A 22123-nucleotide genomic window follows, 5' to 3' on the forward strand; every position below is an offset into this window, starting at 1 on the left:
GTTCCTACAAGATTTCAACGGGGTGCTGATTTGGAGAGCAGGTTGGGTAACGGCCGAACAGATAGCCCTTTACACAGACGCGGCCGGAAGCCTTGGCTTCGGCGCGGTCCTGGGAAACAGCTGGTGCGCCAGCCAGTGGCCAGACGAGTGGCATGCGCAGGGGCTCACCAGGAACATCACGTTTCTCGAGCTGTTCCCGATCATTGTGGCACTGACCATTTGGAGCGAAAAAATAAAAAACCTGAAACTCACCCTTTGGTCAGATAACATGGGAGTGGTGCAGGCCATTAACAGAGGCGCAGCGAGATGCCCGGACATGCTGAGGCTAATGCGACGGTTAATTAAATTATAGCTGGAAGGGAACCTGGAGCTGAAAGCGCGCCACGTGCCAGGGGCAGAGAACTCAGCAGCAGACGCACTCTCACGGTCCCAAATGAAGCGTTTCAGAGAACTGGTGCCCGAAGCGGACAAGGAGATGACCCCCTTTCCATCGTCCCTCTGGGACCTGGGGGAATAGACTTATCATGGCTAGTAGGGCAATCACTTACCGCAGAAGCTAACAGAAGATACAGGACATACGCGGGCACAGTAATGAGAGTTGGGGGCCTAAAATCGCTGGAAGACAGGGCAAAGACTCGCACAGCAGTCGAGAAATTCGTGCAATGGGCATTCGAGTCGAGAAAAACGAGATCATGGGCCCAGGCGCATTTGTCCCCCATTGCCCATTTTGCGAGGCTTTACACAGGCGAGGACCCCACTACCTCGGCCTATCTAAAGACGGCCTTGAAAGGCTGGAGGAGGGTTGAAGGTAAAAAGAAGGACAACAGGCGTCCCATCGATTTTGCCAAACTGGGGCAGCTCCTTGGAGCCCTCACAGGCTTAATATCGGATAAGTACGAGCTGCTGCTATTTAGGGCGGCTTTCACGACGGCGTTCTTCGGAGCATTCCGCGTCAGCGAATTGGTAGCCCCCAGCAGGTCGGGCCCAGCGCAGCAATGCCTGCAGGCAAGAGACATTAAACCAATGGAGAGGGCAGTGGAGTTAACGCTAAGGCAGTCCAAAACGGACAGGGCAAGGAAGGGGACGACGATACGTCTCCATTGCATCCCAGAGTCGGGGCTCTGCGCGGTATGCTGGTTGTTCAGGTACATGGGGGTTCGACCAGCTGGTGATGGCCCTCTCTTCATACATAAGGACGGGAGGAACCTGAGTAAGTTCCAGTTTACAGCCATAATGCGCCAAGGCCTTGGTAAAGCCGGGTATTGCGCGGCTTCGTTTGCCTCTCACTCTTTCAGGATCGGCGCAGCAACCTCGGCATCGCAGCATGGCATGCCAGAGGACAGGATCCAGGCAGTGGGCAGATGGCGCTCCAGGGCGTACAAGTCGTACATACGCCCTCACCTCGTATAAAAAAAAAATAAAAAAAAAGGGGGAAGAAAAAAGACAAAAAAAAAAAAAAAGGAAGACAAAAGAGAGAGAAAGCCCCGAAGGGGGGGGGGGGGGGGGGGGGGGGGGGGGAGGAGAGGGAGTTGCCTTGGGATGCCGCACGGCAGGGTGACAACACACCCCCCGCCCTCTCTTAAATACACACGGTGCGCAGTAAAAGCCATCTAACAGAATGCTTTCTCTCGACAGGGGGACGCCCGCAGCTGGTCTGGGTGGTGGGGCACTCATTCGTGTCCCGGATGGAGTCTTGGTGGCGGCAGGGGGGCCGCAGCTTAAACAGGCCCAAAGCGACGTACATCCGGTGGATAGGGCAGCCAGGTATGAGATGGGAGCAGCTACTGCCGACGCTGGACGGCCTCATGGCAGATTCGGCCTGGTTGCCCGACGTCCTGATCATCCACCTCGGGGGCAATGACCTGACCCGGCTAGGGCGAAAAGCAGTCGGGCAAGCCATCCAAAGGGATCTCACCAAGACAGCTGCGTGGCTGGGACCCACGACGGTGGTCTGGTCCGAAATGATCAGCAGGAAACATTGGAGAGGTGCCGATTCCAACAAGGCCGTCGACAACGCAAGAAGGAAGCTAAACGTGGCAATGCACAAGTTCTGCCTCGCCAATGGCCTGGAATCAGTTCGGCATGGCCTCATCCACCCGGGCCGCCCAGAACTCTATGGGCAAGACGGGGTACACCTATCCGAAAAGGGGATGAAGGTGTTTTGGGATAACTTGTGGGGTGCAATGTCACTCGCAGGTTGCAACTAAAAAAAAAAAAAAAAAAAAAAAAAAAAAGGAAAGATGGAGAAAGGTGGGAGCCACGAACCAGGTGCAGGGGGGGAGCCGCAGTGAGACGTGGGCCTCCCTGCGACGTGGCGGAAATCCTACACTGGTTGGCTAAGAAAACACACCGGCGGGCGGTGTGTAAGAGGATGGCCACTCACTTTTGAATGCCGCACGGCAGGGTGACGTGGCGGCATAAAGGAGGGGAGTAACAGGAGGAGACGGCACTCGCGGCCCAGACCCGGCCGGACGGCAGGGCGCAATTTGGTAGCGAGCTAGGGACCTAACTCCCGACTGGAAAGCTCCCCTCCGCAACACGCAAAGGGCGTGGTCAACCAACCACTGGAGCACCAATAGACTGGCAACAAACTGGTTTGGGTACAAGCCCCATTTTCGAACTAAGGAGGGCACAAAGAGACTGACACCCGCTATCACAAGAGGGTGTCATAATGTGTAATATGCCAATTATGATTGATAATTATGATTGATGAGTAATGTTCGTAAATGGAAGATTGCTTGAAACCAGTTTGTGTTATTAATATGTCTTTGGTTATTAATAAACTGCGGCCAACAACGACCACTAAGGATACCAGGTTTTGTTGGCTGACATTATTTCCCACCTTTGGCAACAGCAGAATGCGGGGGCCGGTAAGTATGGAGACTGGGGTCTCCGCTGAATAGGCACATGCGAGGGTTATTGCAGAGGCCGCCGCACCCGCCCGAAGGGTGGGGGAGGCTCGAAGGCCGGCGCCATAACCCTCGTGGTGCCACCAGCGGAGGTAAACTGGTTCTGGGCGCTTCGATGCGCACAGGAACCAGCGGAAGCGGGGTGCGCACCAGCCACCCGACCGGAAGTGACCTGTTGACCTGAGCGCCCCCAAAGGGCGCCCAATGGTCAACCTGGCTTTGTTTGAACCCCCAATCAGGGGGACTCACCTGAGACCTGCATGGAGGGCTCAAGAGGATTTAAGCGACGCCGCCCTCCCAGCAGAAGCACATCGCATTCGAGGAGCTGGGAGAACGGCGCGACAGCAGCAACGACTGAAGCCCACCCACCCACACCTAAGGAACAGCAAAAGTCGCAGTGCTGGTTAAGGCAAAGGGTGTTAGCGGAAATCCTACACTGGTTGGCTAAGAAAACACACCGGCGGGCGGTGTGTAAGAGGATGGCCACTCACTTTTGAATGCCGCACGGCAGGGTGACGTGGCGGCATAAAGGAGGGGAGTAACAGGAGGAGACGGCACTCGCGGCCCAGACCCGGCCGGACGGCAGGGCGCAATTTGGTAGCGAGCTGGGGACCTAACTCCCGACTGGAAAGCTCCCCTCCGCAACACGCAAAGGGCGTGGTCAACCAACCACTGGAGCACCAATAGACTGGCAACAAACTGGTTTGGGTACAAGCCCCATTTTCGAACTAAGGAGGGCACAAAGAGACTGACACCCGCTATCACAAGAGGGTGTCATAATGTGTAATATGCCAATTATGATTGATAATTATGATTGATGAGTAATGTTCGTAAATGGAAGATTGCTTGAAACCAGTTTGTGTTATTAATATGTCTTTGGTTATTAATAAACTGCGGCCAACAACGACCACTAAGGATACCAGGTTTTGTTGGCTGACATTATTTCCCACCTTTGGCAACAGCAGAATGCGGGGTCCGGTAAGTATGGAGACTGGGGTCTCCGCTGAATAGGCACATGCGAGGGTTATTACGGTTCATGTGGTAACTCGGCTGTATTTTGACCATCTTATTCCTTGTCATGAAGGACATTGTGGTATATTCACAAGGAAATGGCGCAACGCTGCTGCAATTTTTGCAGCGTTGCTCTGCATCATATAAAAAAATGCAGAGATGCGCTGTATTCACAAGAATACTGAGCACCCCTGTGTTTTCCTTTGTGCTGTCACTAAAAATAGCTGCCTAGTCCCAACACAGACACACTTGCGCCATATTGCAATGGGGCCTGCGTTGCAGGGATGATTTCCTGCAACGCAGGCACCCTTGCACCATGGAAATTCTGATTGCAGTAGCCTGGTTTCTGTCTATGGGGCTGATTCGACAAACAGATCTGATAATGATTATTTGCAGATGAAAAGCCGAGAAGCGGAAACAGTGTCCGTGCTGAGACGGAGTGAGGCCGCAAGCCCACTGGCACCTTTCTGTTTCTAGTTTGCGCCATCAAGAGCTCGACCACACCAGCCAGGCCTCGCCTCGCCAGCTAGGCGCAGCTTGTGGCGGGAAGTGTTATTTCACACCATAGCACTCCCACGGAGAGGGGGCTTTGTGCGGTTTCGCTCACAGAAGCCTCACACGCGTGCAGAAAATAACTATTTTTAAATTCTAGCAAAAAGAGTTTCTCCACTCATCACCCACCCATTTACTTCAGGGCTTTTTTGGTAACCCACCCACTATATGCGAGGCTGCTGCACTTTGTAAGGAAACACATAGTGGTTTTATTTTCACTCTCGAGCGTCTTTAAGCTGATTCCGGAATGCAAGGTTTAAAAATAATGTGCCCTTTTAAGGTTGTTATAGACACTTGCTATATAGACCCTCTTCTGCAGCTCGGGCCTTTAATTAGGGGTCTTCTGGGCCTCACAGCCTGTATAGCCCTCGGCAGCGGGATGTAAGGCTATATTGAAAGACTTTAAAATAAATAAAGTGCAAAACACAATATATTATATGGCCACGCCACAACGCATGTTCCCATTTCAAGCACAGCATAACGTTTAGCGGCAATATTTTTCTTGATTACAAAAGTGCCATTTTGCACATATTTACCAAGAAGCACCCTCCATATGTGACTGCCCGTCCTACACCCTCCAGGAGGGCCAATTGTCCTGCCTAGGGGGGTGTTCTATAGACGACAACAAGGAAAAATCAATTATTTATGACTTTGATGTATATGCCGGGCTCGCAGGGGCATCGTGAACCCCCGCTTTGGCAGCTACAGAGGGGGTGGGGCTCTTTTTGGGCCCCTTCTGTCTGCAACTCGCCACAAAATTAAGGCTATGAAGCAATAAAACATCAACAGAAGGGAAACTGGGGTCTAAAGAAAAACAAAAGAGGAGCAAATAGAAACAAGGAAGGAATATTAAATAGAGCGAAGAGTGAATGGAAGGATAGAGGGATGAGTAGGTGGATAAATGAGTGGGTGGATGAATGGGTGAAAGAATGAGTGAATGGATAGGTGGCTAGACAGGTGGATGGATGGATAGATAGATAGATATATTATGTTTCTTATATAGCGTCAGAATCGACCCCCGAAGGGGTATCTCCGCGCTTGCCTTAGGAACCCGTCCTGGCTTTTCCCTGTGAGATAGCCCCTACAGGGCATCCCCAAGGTGAAAGCCAGGCATCCCGCCACGGGGGGCCGTTGTGGAGATTAAGCAAGCTTAATGCCCAGAGTTGCAGAGTGTGAACCCATGATTAGGTCAGGCACCGAAGCGAGAATTATTGAGTCCATGGACATTTGAGCTCAAGACCCTGCCGCGTCGGGCATTGAACCCTGGTTCCGGGTCTGACCTCTGCTTCAGGGTCTGCCTGCTCTAACCAGTGAGCCACACTTCTCTAGATAGATAGATAGATAGATAGATAGATAGATAGATAGATAGATAGATAGATAGATAGATAGATAGATAGATAGATAGATAGATAGATAGATAGATAGATAGATAGATAGTTGGATAGATAGATAGATAGATAGATAGATAGATAGATAGATAGATAGATAGATAGATAGATAGATAGATAGATAGATAGATAGATAGATAGATAGATAGATAGATAGATAGATAGATAGATAGATAGATAGATAGATAGATAGATAGATAGATAGATAGATAGCAAGCAAGCAAATTTGGGCATGCACGTGTACTTATCAGCACATGCGTCAAGTAGCTTAGCACTGCCTTGTAAATAAGGCGAAGCCCCAATCGCCGCCACGTTAAAAAAAGTGATGTTGTGATGGCAATAGGAGCTTGTAAATATGCCCCTTTGTCTCCACTCAGAGCTAGAGACCAATTGCATACTACGGTACTTTATTTGACATGATAGTGCTGAAAAAATAGATGAACTCCATGAAAATAGAAAACATAGGGCACATAACTGTTACATAATATGTGCATAATCCTTCTGAGAAGGGAATGAGGAGAGAGAATGTAGAAAAAGAGAAGAGAGTGAGCAATTGAAAAAGAAAGGCGCAGAAAGCCAGACTAGCGACAGAATGGGCGCTCCACAGATTGCAATAACACAACTTAAAATATTATTAGAAAAAGTCAATCAAAGCAAAAGAAATGTCGGGAAAATGGATAAGCTTTAGAAATTGAAGGAAAAAGAGGGAAGTGCCAGAAATCCTAAGAGAGAAGCAGGATGAGGAAGGGAGGTAAATCTAAGGCATGGATGGAGGGGAAAACGAGGAAAACCACATGAATGCAGTGATGGCTGGCAGAGAACAGAGGGGCATATTATCAAGCCTGTGCGCTAAAATTATCGCCGCTTTATCGGCCGAAAACGGCCGATAAAGCGGCGATAATGGGCTTGATAATATGCTCTATGGAATTCCAATCGAAGCCCATGTTAGATGTGAAGACATCTAACATGGGCTTCGATTGGAATTCCACAGAGCATATTATCAAGCCCATTATCGCCGCTTTATCGGCCGTTTTCGGCCGATAAAGCGGCGATAATTTTAGCGCACAGGCTTGATAATATGCCCCAGAATTTTTTGTGTGCAGGGAAGTATTCTGCGCATAACATAGGCACCCTCGCACTATGCTACAAGGATGCCTGCATTAGAGCTAAGCAGCGTACAGTGTGCTAGCGTACATGGAGAACAGAAATCCTCCATATCTTTGTAAATATGGACCATTTCTGCTCTTTCCCTTAAATGCAACGGAGCGCAGATACATTGGGGCTTATTTATGAGCCCTAGAGTCACTTTTGCGCCACCGCTGCGTCACTTTTTGTGACGCACAGTAGCGTAAAAAATGAACCTTGTTGCACCATATTTACAACCTGAGGCATCTCGGTAGATGCGTCACTTTGTAAACCCCTGTGCCACATTATACCTGCGCTAGGTATAATATATGCATGGGGGGGTGGGGGCATTCCAACTCAAGAAAGGGTCGTAGAAGTGAAGCAGTGAAATCTTTAAGATTTCACTGCGTCACTTCTAGGACACAAATGTGTCAATATCTTACGCCTGCCTCATGGCAGGCGTAAGACTGACGCAGGCACATTTCACATGGGACTTGCCCATGTGTAAAAACCCATTGCTGGAGCTGCGTCACTTTTGTGAACCACTCCAGCAATGAGTCATTTTTGCGCCTACAGATACGTCAGAAATACTGACGTGTCTGTAACTCCTGGCGACATGATGCGTCATACTGTAAATATGACGCATCATTGGTGTCGCAAGGAGGGTGCAGTGAAAAGTGATGTATCGCTGTTTTTACGCAGCGATGCGTCATGAGTCCCCCCGTTTGCTGCCCTGCTTTGCTTGAAACATTAGCAAATATGCCCCAAGTTTGTTTTTTGCTAATTGGGTTATACATTTCTTCATTATAAAATTGTACTGCACAAAGATAAAGCAAAAATGGAAACTAGGACGCTGAAAGAGAATGGTGATGGAGAAAGTGATGAGAGCGAGGGAGACTGAGAGAAATAGAAACAGAGAGTGGAAAGGAGGAAATGACTAAAACAGAAAACATATCGACAGAGTGATACAGAGATTACAGACAGAACACGTGAGAGGCATCTGACTGGCAGGAGAAAAAATATTTAGGCACATAGGGGCATAATATCAAGGGGGTTTATCTCCGCTTTTTTGGGTTTAAAAGCCAAGAAAGCGGAGATCAATCAATCAATCATTGACACTTATAAAGCGCGCTACATACCCGTAGGGTCTCAAGGCGCTGGGGGGGGGGGGGGTGCCGCTACTGCTCGAACAGCCAGGTCTTCAGCTTCTTCCTGAAGGAGAGGTGGTCTTGGGTCAGGCGCAGGTCGGTCGGGAGGGAGTTCCAGGTCTTGGCGGCCAGGTAGGAGAAGGACCTTCCTCCTGTAGTCGCTCTTCGGATGCGGGGGACGGCGGCGAGGGCGTGGTTGGCTGATCGGAGGTGGCGTTTGGGAGCGTAGAAGTTGACTCGGCTGTTGAGGTAGCTTGGGCCTTGGTCGTGTAGGGCTTTGTGTGCGTGGGTGAGGAGGCGGAAGGTGATTCTTTTGTTGACGGGGAGCCAGTGAAGGTCTCTCAGATGTTCGGAGATGTGACTGGTTCGTGGGATGTCGAGGATGAGTCTGGCTGAGGCGTTCTGGATCCGCTGGAGTCTCTTCTGGAGCTTGGCGGTGGTACCGGCGTAGAGGGCGTTGCCGTAGTCCAGTCGGCTGGTGACGAGGGCCTGGGTGACGGTCTTTCTGGTCTCGGTGGGGATCCACCAGAAGATCTTCCTTAGCATGCGTAGGATGTTGAAGCACGCCGAGGAGACGTTGTTGACCTGCCTGGTCATGGAGAGGGAGGAGTCCAGGATGACGCCCAGGTTTCGTGCATGGTCTGTCGGTTTGGGTGCGGTGCCCAGGGCGGGAGGCCACCAGGAGTCGTCCCAGGCGGAGGGTGAGGAGCCCAGGATGAGGACCTCCGTCTTGTCCGAGTTCAGTTTCAGGCGGCTGGTCGTCATCCACTCGGCTACCTCTTTCATCCCTTCGTGCAGGTTGGCTCTGGCGGCGGCGGGGTCGTTGGTCAGGGAGAGGATCAGCTGGGTGTCGTCGGCGTAGGAGATTATGCTGAGGTTGTGTTTGCGTACGATGGCCGCGAGGGGGCTCATGTAGACGTTGAAGAGGGTGGGGCTCAGAGATGATCCTTGGGGGACGCCGCAGATGACTTCGGAGGCCTCTGACTTGTACGGTGGTAGGCGGACTCTCTGTGTTCTTCCGTCGAGGAAGGAGACGATCCATTCCAGCGCCTTGTCCTGGATGCCGATGTTGCTGAGGCGCCGTACTAGGGTGCGGTGGCAGACCGTGTCGAATGCCGCGGAGAGGTCTAGGAGGATGAGGGCCGCTGTTTCTCCATTGTCCATCAGGGCTCGGATGTCATCGGTGGCGGCGATGAGGGCGGTCTCGGTGCTGTGGTTGGCTCGGAAGCCGGACTGTGAGGGGTCGAGGGATCCGTTCGTCTCGAGGAAGGCGGCCATCTGCTTGTTGACGGTCTTCTCGATGACTTTGGCTGGAAACGGGAGGAGCGAGATGGGGCGGTAATTCTTGAGTTCGGTGGGGTCCGCTGTGGGTTTTTTGAGAAGAGCGCTGAGTTCGGCGTGCTTCCAGCTCTCGGGGAAGGTGGCGGTGTCGAAGGATGTGTTGATGATGTCTCGCAGGTGGGGTGCGATGACAGCGTCGGCCTTGTTGAAGACGTGGTGAGGGCAGGGGTCGGTCGGTGATCCGGAGTGGATGGAGTTCATCGTGCGGATGGTGTCTTCGGTGCTGATCGGGGTCCAGGCGTGGAGGGTGGTGGTGGGGGGTGGTTGTTCGGTCATGGTGTGCGTTGGTTGGTTGTTGAAGCTGTTGTGTATGTCCGCGATCTTGTTGTGGAAGTATGAAGCGAGGGAGTTGCAGAGGTCTTGCGATGGGGTGATGTCGTTGTTTCCTGCGCTGGGGTTGGAAAGCTCTTTCACGATGTTGAAGAGTTCCTTGCAGTTGTGTGCGTTGTTGTCCAACCGGTCCTTGAAAGCTGTTTTCTTGGCGGCGCGGATCAGCTGGTGGTGTTTCCGGGTGGCAAGTTTGAAGGAGGTCCTGTTGTCCGGTGTCGGTTCCCTTTTCCAGACTTTCTCGAGGGCTCGGCAGTTCTTCTTGGAGCTCTTTAGTTCGGCGGTGAACCATGGGGCCTTCTTGCTGCCGGGTCTGCTAGGCGGGGTCCTCAGTGGGGCGAGTTCGTCCGCGCAGTTGCTGATCCACTTCGTGAGGTTGTCTGCTGCCTGGCTGGGGTTCGCTGAGCTGGCAGGAGGGTGCTGGCTCAGGGAGGTGGCGAGCTGGTCTGCTGTGATCTTGTTTCAGCTTCTGCGGGCGGCCTGTTTCTGGTGGTGGTGGGTCGTCGTTCTCTTGAAGGTGAAGTGGACGCAGCTGTGGTCCGTCCATTGAAGCTCTGTGGCGTGGCTGAAGTCGATGTCTGTGCTGGAAGAGAAGACTGCGTCGAGTGTGTGTCCGGCGAGGTGGGTGGGGGTGGACACCAGTTGCTTGAGTCCCAGGTTGGCGAGGTTGTCGAGCAGGGTGCTGGTGTTGCGGTCGTTGTTGTTCTCCAGGTGAAAGTTGAGGTCTCCCAGGAGGATGTAGTCAGCGGAGGGGAGGGCATGCGGGCTGACGAAGTCGGCGATGTCCTCGCTGAATGGGGTGCGTGGTCCCGGGGGTCGGTAGATCAGGGTGCCTCTGAGGGTGGTGTTCGGGTTGGTGTGGATCTGGAAATGCAGGTGTTCAGCGCTGGTCAGGGTGTTGTCGGTGCTGGTCGTGAGACGGATGGTGCTCCTGTGGACGATGGCGATGCCTCCTCCCATCTGGTTGGCGTTTCGGTCCCTCCGAACGATCTTGTAGCCCTCTGGGATAGCGATGGCGAAGTCGGGAGCTGAAGAGGCGTTCATCCAGGTCTCCGTGAGGAAGGCAACGTCAGGGGCTGTGGCGTCTAGGAGGTTCCAGAGTTCGATGGCGTGTCTGTGGACGGAGCGGGTGTTGAGCAGGATGCACTTGAGGTGGGTGCTGCTGGTGTTCGACTTGGCGGGTGCTGGTGCGAGGCTGGTCCGGGTGCAGGAGAACTTGCAGGTGTGGCAGCTGAAAGGTCCGTGGGTACCTCGTGGAGCGGCTAGGTGGCATTCTGGGAGTCGGCCGGTGTTGAGTGCGTTGAGGGTGGCGGCGGAGTACGTCAGGCGGGTCGGTCGGGGTCCTCGGGGGCCAGGGGTCCTGGCGCTGGTCGCGATCCGGTCGCGGACGGGCGCAGACGGGCTTACCTTTGGCGCGCCTTCGGCGCACAATCGGCGCGCCCGCTGCGCGTGACCGCTGCGCGTTCGCACGGTCGCCATTTAAGGCGAAGTGCGCGGGTGGGCGGAGCAGCTGGGAGGCGGGAGCGGGGAGGGTACAGAAGAAAAAGGGGCGGGGCTAATGGCGGTGGCGGGAAGCGGGAGCGGGGAGGGAGAGCGGCGAGGTAGGCGGGCAAGCAGGAAGGAGACAGGCACAATGGAGGTCAAATACACGAGGAGAAAAACGTCACAGAAAAAAACAGGCAATAATACAGGACAAAACGGGGAAAAAACAGTGGAAACGCGATCTCGGGCACAGAAATAAAACAAGCACAATTTTCCGGCAAAACGGGCAAAAACCAAAGGGGAGCGCTCAAGGCAGCAGCGAGGACGGCGCTGAGGCAGAGGCAGGCACTGGGGGCACACGCAGCAGCTGGTGGCCGTGCGGCGCGGGGGTGTCCCACAAGTGGGTCACACTCACCTGCGTCGCACGGTCGCCATTTAAGGCCAAGTGCGCGGGTGGGCGGAGCAGCTGGGAGGCGGGAGCGGGGAGGGTACAGAAGAAAAAGGGGCGGGGCTAATGGCGGTGGCGGGAAGCGGGAGCGGGGAGGGAGAGCGGCGAGGTAGGCGGGCAAGCAGGAAGGAGACAGGCACAATGGAGGTCAAATACACGAGGAGAAAAACGTCACAGAAAAAAACAGGCAATAATACAGGACAAAACGGGGAAAAAACAGTGGAAACGCGATCTCGGGCACAGAAATAAAACAAGCACAATTTTCCGGCAAAACGGGCAAAAACCAAAGGGGAGCGCTCAAGGCAGCAGCGAGGACGGCGCTGAGGCAGAGGCAGGCACTGGGGGCACACGCAGCAGCTGGTGGCCGTGCGGCGCGGGGGTGTCCCACACATGGGATAAATTTATCTCCCTATTACCTAGCTGTCGCTAACACCAGTTAGCGACAGCTAGTAGGAGATAGCGACCATCTTGGGCCCCGCTTTGCATGTCAGTGATATTTATCACTAATGACATGCAAGTGGGCGTGCCAAGATGTTAGCGACTGGAAACAGTCGCTAACATTGCTATCTCCTATTACCAACTTTTGGAGATATTCGCGCTAAGCGCGAATATCTCCAAAAGCTAACACCTGCCCTGAGCAGTTCTTAGCCATGTTATCCAATGGTAGGTGGATAACATGGCTAAGAGCATTAGCTCGGTAATGCATGAATATCGCTGACTTTTCAGCGATATTCATACATTTCGGCCGATTTTTATTGCTTAGGAGATGTACCTTGATAATAGCAAGGTTCCTAAGCGATAAAAATAGCCGCAGCTCGGCGTTAAAAATATCGCCGCTAAGCCAACATAGCGATAATTATCGCTAGTTGTTGGTAATATGCCCCATAATTATCACCTTTTCACGCAACGCTACAAGCCACCTTGCTGCACTCATTGAAAGGGAAAAGGCAGGATTGTGCTGTGTTTAACATTACACAGCACATTCCAGCCCTTTCCTAGAGCAGGTCCACTTTGGGCTGCCTTGCGCCAATGCAGACACACTTGCTTCATGGTGCAAAGGTGCCTGCATTGCAGGCAGGATTGTTTTGGGGCAGTAAGGGCCACCTTCCTGTATTTTACTCTTTCTATGGGGCATATTTACAAGAGCATATCCCCTCCAGAATGCCACTTTTTGTGACCGTCTGGTGGCGATAAGCCCTTCACCTTATTTTCAAGGCAGCATTAAGCCACTTAACGTGGATTAACATCACCTTGTGAATAAGGCCTCCTTTCACTCAGCACTTTTAGTGAAACACTTAGAGTGAAAGGAGCGGGCAATGGGTGTTGCGGTGGGCGTTCCACGACAACACCCATTGCTTTTTGAAGCTTTCCCCTGTTTACAAGGGTGGGTAGGGAATACCTGGTATTAACCTGGCGAAACGAGGAGAAATTAATCATTTCTCCAAGTTTTTCCTGTTTCTATGTGTCCTAAATTCTGCAGCACACTTAGAAACAGCAAATCACCACTAGTGATTGTTCATGTGCAGGAAGGTGGCCCTTCCTGCACATAAAAACCATTAAAAAATGTCGACTTGCAACTTCTATGTGCGCTGCATAAAGCAGCACACATAGAATTTACAAATCACCATTACTCATTGTTTATGTGCTAGAAGCTACACCTTCCTGCACATGAACCCCGCAACACAGGCAAGGGAGCCTGCGTTGGCGCTAGGCTGCTAAATTTAGCACCAGCTGGTGAAGAAACGCAGGGGTGCTCTGCATTCTTGTCAATAAGGTGCATCCTTGCATTTTCAGAATGGCATTAGCTATTTTAGCTTAACACTGCACTCCTCCATTCTCTTGTAAGTATGCCCCTATGTGTGCAACAGACTGGAAAAACTAGGAGAAGTAAAGATATTTGTCCTTGTTATGCCTCCCCTAGGAGGCAGAGCATTTTGACGCATTCCCAGTTCTACCACTAATGAGAAACCTGGGAATGTGACAAAATACGTGGGTGGATGATGGGGAATAAGCTCATCACTTGCCAAAATAATATCACAGTGCTTCCAAGCCGGAAAATATTTTTTTATTAGGCCACAAAAAGACTCCCACGTTGGGGCTAGCCAAAAAAATTGGCATCCTAATTCTCATGTAAAAGTGGCATATTCAGCACTCCATTCTACTCACCAGCTTGCTAGTTTTCTAAACTTTATGATCAAATGTCTAGAACAAGAAGGTCGCTCGTGAGGTTGGGATCCACAGAAACTAAATTAAACTCATGTGTTTCAAAGTCAGAAACTGCTGTTCTTTTGAATGCCTGGAAGTCAGAATCCATGTCCTACAGGATGCACATTACAACAGACAATCAAGTTTTCACCGAAGAATTAATGGAGGTAATGCCAGACCAAGCCTAGAAAAAAAAGCAATTAATCTGCCCCTACACCATCTCCAAGGTGACATCCCTACTTAACATCATCCCCAGGCAAGAGAGGAAAAAGGTGTCAGTAGAGAAGACTTCCTTAGAAGTACACTCACTTTGCATAGGTAAGTAGCCAAAGCCACAGAGCTTGTTCTTAGATGCTCCTTCTAGCTTCCCCTCTAGTCCTCAACTGCTCCACCTCTTTGGGCACTGCCCCTAATACAAAATCACAAAACAGTAAAACACGCCCTTTACAGGCCTCTTCTTACAGGTCTTTCTTTCTGTACTTTTCCAATTAAACTCTGACTTCATCCGGAAGCCGTTGGTGTGTCCTTGGGTAGCAAGCACCTTCTCCGCTGAAAGTATCTTATTTGCATTTCTGTACACTCCCATGGCGTCTTCTCCTACCATCCTAACTCCTAAAAGAAAGGGTTGTTATGCCTACTGAGACGTGTGTCCTTGCACCTGCAACAGAAGCATGTTAACGAGAAAACTTTCGATTTCAGAAATCTGCTAACTACTGAGAGCCTTCTCAAGGGAGAATACATTTAGGCCTACAATAATTCAGCTAACATTAAAAACAAACAGGCCTTTCTCTTCAACGTATATGCGATTAGGCCTTTACACATCTAAATCACGCATTAATAACATTACATCCATAAACAATTAATGCATTGCATTTTCCTAAACAAATAAGCAAACCTACATGTGCAAACTTTAATATGGTGCCCGTTTAAATCTAATGCATCACAATATACATGAACTAATATCATTTGAACAACGTAAATATACTATTTCACCTATACATCTTATCAATCACTACAAATGACATGATATTAATGCTAACATACTCGAACATAATTCAGGTTAATGCTACATCATTATTAATCACACATTAATATATGTCGTAAATATGTAGGTGCTTACTAACCACGATTATGATGTACCCATACAAATTTCAGAATAACATGACGCTCTATCAAGACCATCTTTGTTCGTGATTTCGATAAACAGTGGATTAACACACTGGATTTCTAGGTTGCTCAAATTAAAACTTTCCTTAACACTAACAATCTTACATAACCCTGTAAAGAACTACCTCACATGAAGGGAGCCACCCATGCTCTCCATATTACAAAGGAAGGTACCATCTTGATTGACTTCACACACCTGGTCGATTGGTCTGATCAATTCTTCATTTTCTTCTCCTTTATTGAGTGAAGACCACTAGGCACACCAAAAACAGAAGCTGGCTGCGAAAATTGAGTTACAACTCCAAATTCCTTTTGAAGGAAGGACATTCAAAGAGTACTCATGACTATTCACTACAGTGAAACGGCCTAACATAAAAGAAGAATCAACCTCATTTAAATGGAATGACATAAAAACATGATCTCCACTCAATGGTTGAATAGGAAGTGTATGAGGAAATTAGCAGAATGTAGATTGGCATAAAAGCCTTCATCCTTAAATCTCGTGATACTTGAACTAAGAGAAGAAAGAACAAAAACAAAAGTCGCATAATTAGATTAAGCAAAAACCCATTCCATAAAACTGTGTGACATTCAAGGTTGTTAGAGCCTTCTGTCCCTGAGGTTGTAGTCGGGAGGCAAGCCAACTAGCCCCTCGAGTGGCTCTGGGGTCCTGGGTTCAACAGATACAGGTCAAGCTGTTCTCACCCAGTCAAGAGGGCAGAAGGGAGCAGGGCAGCAGTCCTTCAGAGCAGCTATCCAGCAGAGTGGCAGTCCTTTCAGCAGCACAGCAGTCCTTCCTGGCAGAGTATCCACAGGACCAGATGCTTGTTTCCGGTCCAGGGAGGACCTGGCCTGGCAGTTCAGGCTTCACTGTTCTAATGAGGCACAGGGTCAAGACTGATTTGCATATGGCTGGGTCTGGACTGGGGTGGCGGAGTGAGCTAAATAACTATGATGGATTCAACCCAGATCTGTGACTGAGGGTGAGTGTCTGAAAAGTTTCAGTGCTCCGTACATCATCTCCTTGTGTTTGAGTACAACAGACCTCTGTTATTTGAGGGCTGGATGGGATGGATTGGAAAGAGAGGTTTTGACACTTGGCCTGTAAAGATTAAGATCTACATTCTACGGCCCCATGACAGACAGGTAAACAATTTAGGGGAGACATCTTTGGTTCAACGGGAAACCCCTTAACCCCTCCCCTGCTGATGATGGAACCGCTCCGTCATCAGCTGTGGTGGCGCTGTGCTGATGATGGAGCGGTTCCGTCATGGCCCGGCCGACGCTCCTGCGCAGCGCGAATTTCGCGCCGGCGCTGAGCGTTCCTTTTGAGCGGGCGGGGCCATGACGGAACCACTCCGTCATAAGCACAGCGCAACCGATGCTGGTGACGGAGCAGTTCCGTCACCAGCATGCGCCCGCCGCATTTCCACCCCACCCCCTTAGCACTGCGGCGGAATAGCCGCCACAGTGAAGGGGTTAAATCACCCATAACCTCATAGACACATGACAGCATAACTATTGGTGCCATCCATCAGCAAAGAGAAATGCGCCAGAGAGATACGCTTGTGGGGATGTGGGACTGGAGAATCCGGACTGCATGGTGTACACTGCCCAAGGACTCTGTTGTGCACGTGAAGGATTACTGCCATTGAAGGGAACTGCATGCTCTTTCTAAATATTGGCTGGCCTTGGCTGAGGACCGGCTGAATTGTGGCTCTCTGAAGTGTGCTCTCCAATTGCCTGTCGGCTGGCCTCCTGTTATTCAGGTGATCTCGGGGACATCAAAGATCTTTCGTGAGGGACCTGCACCAACTACCTGGCATCTGGAGAGCAGTGCCCCCTCAAGTGCCCACATCGGCTACTGAATCACAAATTGTAGTGTGATGTGAGCATGGAACTAGGATTTGTGCTTGGACACCAGATTGTCTAGTGCATATAAGGCGTGTGGTTCCAGAACTCCAGGGACCCTGACATTCATAAGCATCTTGTTGGTGGTGAGTGGATTAATCTATTTAGGGAACCCGCATTGCCCGTTTCATCGAAGGTGCCACATCTCTCCTGTACATCACGCCGACCGCATGCTCATTGCATGCCAATGTCTGATTCACAGGTTGCAACATTCAGATGTGGGGGTGTGCCCGGAGTAGTGCTCCATTCTACCTCAGGTGGCTCAGTTGAACTTGCACCTGTGTATGTGACCCGACTGGTCTGGTGTAACCTGTATCATCGTGCACCAGACATGGGGCCTACTTTCCAAGGAGGTACAAAATTTGCAAGTCTTTGCTGTGTGTGGCCAGAATCGCCTAGTGTAACCCATAGCAATGTTCACCGATCCCTGTGGCTCATTTCCTGGGAGGTACAGAAGTGCAACTCTCAATGTTTGAGACCTGGAGCATCTGGTGCGACCCATAACAACATGCACCAGATGCTACCCCCGGATTGCCTGGGCACCACCCTGATCAACCTCCTACCCAAAGTCTCCATTGTATTACTCCCCATTCATCGGTTGTTCCACTTGGACCCTCATCACGGCAGACAACTGTCTTCTCCCCACCTGGTTACTCCTGAAGACATCTTGGCACCAGGTAGTCGCGAGAGAGATTGACTGGGTTGAAGAAATTCTTCCGATACAGTTCGGAAGCAGGTTAGGAGACTGCATTACCCCATTGTGTTTAGAGACCAGTGAATGAACTTCCTGAGTGGCTGCTAAACTCCTCTTGTTTACGTCTACCTCCTAATTAAAACTTGCTGCTTATCCACACCTGCTCTCCAGGACCCAAACTAAGTGCGACTTTAGCTGATTGCGGCCTAGCATCTGGGAGGAGGGGTTGGTTATCTTCCATCCGGGGCTATAGGACCATTGGGGCGAACTAGAGGGTGGGGAGAGGCTGGAGCCACAGAGTCTGACGGGTGTTATCCATTGACCTGCTGGGTACTAGTGGCACCACATTAGGGTGCTGAGTGCATATGTGTGCAAGATCATTCTGTATGGACTGGTTGGTACCTGTTGCACAGTGTAGCAATGGGGAGCCAAGTGTGTATCAGTGGGGTGAAGGTGCTGCTATATACGTTGATTTCATGACAGCCTGTGGTGATGCTAAAAGTGGTCTAGCTTTGTGTATGTACATATTTCTTATATCCTTGGGACACGGGGTGTACCCTGTAACTGTGTGGGATTGTATTATCAGGATTGTTAGGGTAGGCCTGGGGTGCACACCATGTTGCACCAGCTAAGGGTGCTCTCTCTGTGAGGGGTTGGATTAGGAAATGTCCCCAATGTGCATACTATTGATATCATAACAATGCAAGTGGGTATAGTACTGCTAGTAATATTTCCACGTGTTGTGCGTACAAAAGTGCATGATGTGCCATGTTATAATGATTGAATATGTGTGTTGAGTACAAGCATTATTTCCATACATCAAAAGGAAGTCTCTTTTGTGATGATCAGTGTGTTCATAGCCAGTGACTGCTGTGCCTTTGCTTTACACATTGACTTTGAATTAAGCCTGATAGGTCAGTGCCAAGCTACCAGAGGGTTGAGTACAGGTTATACAGCAAGTGTAATCACCGGCCATTGATGGGAGCAGTAGGTTCTGTCTGGCTGGGGGGCATCCCTTCAGCCAAACAGAAAGTGCTGGTTCCAACGTAGATTATTATTTATTAGATGTTATAAGGTAACTCTAATGTTAGCCTATAGGAGATATAGGCCTTGCAGTTGTGAAAACCGAATTGAAGAGTCTTTTATTAGCAAAACATGAAAAACTCAAAAGTACGGCAACATTTACAAGAAAGTGCCGCAGCGCGGCACCTCAAGTCCTTTGGCTGCACCATGCAGAGGCCCTTTCAAAGCACAGGGACGTATCCCTTTGCTCTCCCCTGCGCTGGCGTGCATTTGGCTGCCGTGCTCTGATGCAGGCACCCTTGCACCATGCTACAAGGATGCCTGCCACACGGAGATGAAGATTTCCCTTTCTGCACATAAACAATCTGAAATGGCATTTTCCAACTTCTATGTGTGCTCCATTAGAACACATAGGGGCAGATTTACAATAACTGGCGCATCCCCGGGGATGCGCCAGTTATTGTGCGCTGCAGCTCCGCCACCCATGGTGCGCCACATTTACAATGCGGCGCACCATGGGGCAAAAAAGACACAGATGCGTGACGCATCTGTGCCGTAAAGGCGGCGCATTGCTGGAGTTGCGTCACAAGCGCGATGCAGCTCTAGCAAGGCTCGGGGGTGCCCTATCTGTCCAATGCTGCATCAAGCCTTACGCCTGCTTAAAGCATGCAGAGGGTTTTGATGCAGCATTGGCCTTCGACACCGTATGCCACCGCACCCTGATACGATTCAGAAAAGGGGGGTGGTGATGGACAGAGTATCTGAATTAAGCAGAACACTCCTACCCAGTCAACAGATCAGGGCTTGATCCATCACCGTTTTTTAGCTCACTGCACCATCCCAGCTCAGAACCTGGCTACATGCAAATTAGTCTGTCCCTGGCCCAGTGCATCATGGGAACAGGGCAGACCAAACTACCAAGCCAATTCTTATACTGGAAAGGAAACAAGCTTCCGGGGACCGGTTTCTGGCATTACAGCCGTCTTCGGCCCGGCTTGCTTGAATCCTGATGGTGCAGTGAGCAAGGGACTCATGTCTGAGCATACCCTTCCACGCTTATGGTGGACAAAATGATTCAGAAAAGGGGGGTGGTGATGGACAGAGTATCTGAATTAAGCAGAACACTCCTACCCAGTCAACAGATCAGGGCTTGATCCATCACAGTTTTTCAGCTCACTGCACCATCCCAGCTCCGAACCTGGCTACATGCAAATTACCCTGATACAACGCCTCAGCAACACCGGAATCCAAGGAGTAGCACTGGAGTGGATCATCTCGTTCCTCGCAGGAAGAACCCAGAGAGTCCGCCTCCCCGTTCCGATCCACGGCCACCGAAGTCATCTGCGGTGTCCCGCAAGGATCCTCAGTCAGCCCCACCCTCTTCAACATCTACATGAGCCCTCTCGCAGCCATCGCCGGCCAACACAACCTCAACATCATCTCCTACGCCGACGACACCCAGCTGATCCTCTCCCTCACCAACGACCCCGCCACCGCCAAAGCCAACCTCCAGGAAGGAATGAGAGACATCGCAGAATGGATGAAGATCAGTCGTCTAACACTGAACTCAGACAAGACGGAAGTCCTCATCCTCGGACCATCTCCCTCCGCCTGGGACAACTCCTGGTGGCCCCCTGCCCTGGGCAGCGCACCCAAACCAACGGACAACGCACACAACCTGGGCTTCACCCTGAACTCCTCCCTCACGATGACCAAGCAATTGAACGCCGTCTCATCATCCTGTTTCAACACCCTGCACATGCTCCGAAAGATCTTCCGATGGATCCCCACCAAAACCAGGAAGACGTCACACAGGCCCTCGTCACCAGCCATCTGGACTACGGGAACACACTCTACGCTGGAACCACAGCCAAACTCCAGAAAAGACTCCAGCGCATTCAGAACGCCTCAGCACGACTCATCCTGGACATCCCTCGCCGCAGCCACATCTCTGCCCACCTGAAAGACCTTCACTGGCTCCCTGTCAACAAGAGGATCACGTTCAGACTCCTCACCCATGCACACAAGGCCCTCCACGACATGGCCCGAAGTACCTCAACAGCCGCCTCACATTCTATACACCTGCCAGCCAGCTCCGATCCGCCAGCTTCGCCCTCGCCTCCATCCCACAAGTTCGGAAATACACCGTCGGAGGAAGATTCTTCTCCTACCTGCAGCCAAGACATGGAACTCCCTCCCCACTCACCTACCGCTGACCCAGGACCATCTCTCCTTCAGTAAACAACTCTAGACCTGGCTGTTCGAACAGTAGCGACCCCCCACCCCCTCAGCGCCTTGAGACCCTCACGGGTGAGTAGCGCGCAATACAAATTTTGGTGACGGATTGATTGATAAAAGTGACTGAATGAAATCTTGTAGATTTCACTCAGTCACGTTTAGGAGGCGTTCCTGCACAGGAATGCCTCCCCCTGTGCCAGAACGCCTCCTTATGGCGCAGGGCTTTACAACGTGACGCATCTCTCTTTCATTGAAATCTTGCTTTCTGTTAAAAACACCGAAACGGTAAATTAACGAATCGCTAGCATACCGAATCGGTAAATATACCGAATCGGATCATTTACCGATTCGGTAGAGTTACCGAATTGGTAAATATACCGAATCGGACCATCTACCGAATCGGTAAATTACCGATTCGGACAGGCAAAAACTCAGATAGAGATGTAGGGAAGCACAGAAATACCGATTTAGGCTCAAAATCGGTATTTGAAAATCGGTATTTACCATGGATTGGAATCAGGTGGTAACCAACTGCAACCTATAAAATTAGACCCAAAATGCAATGCAACTTGCAGGATGGCGGCATTTTATGTCATTGCAAGACGGCTACGGCTACAGCAGGAAGGAGAGAGGGAATGGCAAAGAGAGGAGCAGGTCTACAGACAGAGGATCACCCTGTTCATGCTCACAGAGGCAGAGATCCTACAGAGGTACAGGCTGGACTCAGACACCATTCTGGAGCTCATCAGGGACCTACAACCACTGTTGGACCACACCACCCCAAGGGCACACGCCATCCCACCGCACGTGCAGGTGCTATGCAGCCTACACCTGCTTGCGTCTGGCAGCTATCAAAGTGCCGTCGCTGTGGTAGGAGGGGTGACCCAGAGCAGCCAGTCAAGGTTTTTCCACAAATTCCTTGACGCCATGATACAGAGGATGGACCAATACATTTCTTTCCCTGCAACCCATGCGGAACTGGTAGAAACAAAAGCAGACTTTTACCAGATGGCACGATTTCCCCACATCATTAGCTGCCTTGATGGCACACACGTTCCAATTTGCCCCCCTGCTGACATAGAATACATATACCGCAATAGGAAGTCTACGCACACCATCAATGTGCAGGTGATTTGCAATGCAAAGTGCACCAT

This window comes from Lissotriton vulgaris, chromosome 5 (assembly GCF_964263255.1).
Source record: "Lissotriton vulgaris chromosome 5, aLisVul1.2, whole genome shotgun sequence".
NCBI classification, from domain to species: Eukaryota; Metazoa; Chordata; class Amphibia; order Caudata; family Salamandridae; genus Lissotriton; species Lissotriton vulgaris.